At 42.0% G+C, this 2869-nt stretch overlaps 1 pseudogene; it reads left to right on the top strand.

Annotated features, from left to right (window-relative positions):
• Nucleotides 1-419: 419 nt before the first annotated feature.
• On the top strand, nt 420-1535 carry LOC146365248 (uncharacterized; annotated as a pseudogene).
• Nucleotides 1536-2869: the final 1334 nt, after the last annotated feature.

The following is a 2869-nucleotide window of genomic DNA, read 5'->3' as shown; positions in this document are numbered from 1 at the left end:
TAGACCGATTACGTCACAGCGACGCGCCGAAGGCTGTCCAAATTCGTAGACTCCTCCGAATGCAGCCGACAAATGCGTCCTCCTTTTCCCCGAATTTGAAGGATGGGTTGGGTGTGTCCTTCGTGGCCCACCATATCCCAGAATTCATAGCGCGGCCCAGCCAAGCTCCAGTTTCCGGCTAATGGCGGCCGCTACTAAGTTTTAAAATAACTCTTATTAATCTTTCTGGGTCACAAAATAAACTTTTAACATATTTTCAGGCGAGAATGTGGGTGTGTAAACTTCAAATATCTGCTTTGTTTGTCAAGATATCGCATATTTGCAAAAGTGCTTCGACGTTTTCGGTGACGTCTGTCACCCCACCAGCTCGATAGCTTGCCGGCCCAGAATTCATTGCACAGAACTTCATTCATGTAACGATGGCGGCACAAAAAGATAAACCGGGAGACGAATACACTTTTAAATGTAAGTATATGAAAATCTGGTGGTACAAAAGTTACATTTTTATAGTGGTTATGTTGTTAGGGTTGTGAATTTGCATAGACTTGTAATATTTATTTAAACAATCGTCATAAAAAGTGTCCGTAAACTAGCTTGTATGGTGGGTCCCGCGGTTTTTCATTGGCGCTTACATTTTTCCCAATCAACTTTTTTGTGATATGTTTATAGGGACCAAAGAGCAAACGGCAGACTTCATTAAAACTAGAGGAGAAAATGATCACCTCTTCACCAGGGTAAAAAATTAAGCAACTGTGGGATGGAGGTACACGAATAAATCAATTTACACATCATATTCATCTGAGTACGGTTTCAATAACCCTCATTCTGTACAGAACCTGTGATGTCCAGACGATATTCCTCTTGTGTTCTGCTGTGAAAACTTTTGGATTTAGGGATTATCATAGTTGTTATGGTTTTCTCTCTTCTCTTATTTTTTTGTGTGCGATCAGGACTATTCTCGAGAAGATGGGCCTGCAAGGGAAAGTCACCCCCTTGCAGGCCAAAAAGAAGCGGGACAACTTAAAGAAAAGATACAAAGTATGTGTGCTGTCAAGAAGATAATTTTTAAGAATGAAATTTAATAAATGTACATTTACTAAAAGTTGTATTGTTTATATTTGTCTGTCATTTCTGATTTCCTCTGCCTTTAGGATTGCAAGTGTCCAGGGTCAGGTGAGGGAGTCAGTGGGAAGCCCACTGCTGCTACTTGTCCCTGGTTTGGCCTCATGGATGAGGTGATGGGACAGAGGCCCTCCATTAGGCCCCCTGTCCTTATGTCCTCTCTCCCTGAGGACACTCCAGGGCCAAGTACAGCAGTGGGTGACCAAAGCGAGATGGAAGAGGAGACAGATGAGGAAGGAGGTCAGCCAGCAACAACGGGAAGGAAGAGGAGAAGGGAAAGACAGGATGAGCTCCTTGAGCTCATCAAAGAGGACATGCAGTACCAAAGGGAGGCTGAGGAGAGGAGAGAACAGGAGAGCAGGGACAGGATGGACAGACTTTTTTCCATACTAGAAAGATTAGTTCCTAAATAAGTTAAAAATATATTCAGATATGTTCTTACTTTGTTCTATTTGTTATGTCATATTAAAAGTTTTTGATTAATGAAAATTAGTTCCCAAATTGGTTGTGCCTTCAGATATTCTTTTTTTGAATACATTTCTTACCTTTTTCTATGTGTTATTTTAAGTTTTTCATTATGAATAAATTGATGAAAACAGATTTCACTGAACTCATTTTATTTAGTTGTTTTTAACATGTATGAACATAAACTTTAAATGTCAATTTAAAACTCTTCAAAGGTAAATAATAATAAAACAAGAATATTTCTAAAACATGAATTTTAGTCAGAGAAGGAAAAATATATACAAATATTTACAAATTTTCACACAGGATTAACCAAAGTGACCTGTTCCTGGACCGTTTTTTTTTTTTTTTTTTTTTAAATATACTTTGAAAGATCACACAAACAGAAAATCTCTGGCAGTGTTGCTGGATTTGCCGAAAGAAGATCAGACATGGATGGGGTGCTGCGACTGTGACCTGTGGTTTGTCTTTTCTGGTCAGAAAGTGGAGAATCGCACAGGGTGGTCTGCAAAGAGTTTTAGGATGCTTCCTCCCTCTGTCCACTGCATCGTCCATCCACGGGTTTGCAGGGCTGACTCAATCGACGGCTGCCGCACCACTAAGAGGTTTTTCAGAAATATGCAAACCAGAGAAAGTGGATTCACTACTAGTATAATACTTGTGACTCTGTAGCAGACAACAGTTTGAAAAAGTGGTATTAAAAAAGATGCTTAGATAAATGTTTACTTGCCTGTTAACAGTAGTCATGGTCTGGTGGTACCTCCTCCAGGGCAGACACCTCGGCAGACAGCTGGTCCCGCCACAGAGCACCACTGACTGCCTCCAATCCAGCCTCCCCTTCATCATCCTCTGCTCCATCTTCCTCAGGTTCATCCTCAGGAGCCACAATGTCGCCAGCACTGAGGCAAATGTTGTGGAGGATGGCACATGCTGTTACTACCTGTAGTGATATACATATACACATTATTCTTTCATACACCCACACACACATACATACATACATATATATATGTATACACACACACAATTAATTTGACATTGGGTGGTCACTTACATGAGGTACAAAGGTGTGGTGCACCTCCAGCGCTTGCAGGAAGATGGCCCTGAACCTGTTCTTCATCATCCCAAAAGCACGCTCTATTATGGAGCGTGCCCTGGAATGATGGCTGTTAAAGCGCCGGGCTCCCACACCTTGGACTGGCCTCTCGTAGGGTGTGATGAGGGGGAGTGGACGCTGGAGGCATGGGTACCCTCCATCTGCGAGGATGAAATGCCCTGGAGG

The sequence above is a fragment of the Perissodus microlepis genome, chromosome 19 (genome assembly GCF_051167445.1).
Source record: "Perissodus microlepis isolate ML-2025 ecotype Zambia chromosome 19, ASM5116744v1, whole genome shotgun sequence".
Taxonomy (NCBI): Eukaryota; Metazoa; Chordata; class Actinopteri; order Cichliformes; family Cichlidae; genus Perissodus; species Perissodus microlepis.
The sequence above is the reverse complement of the archived record's forward strand: the minus strand, read 5'-3'. Positions and strand labels throughout refer to the sequence as shown.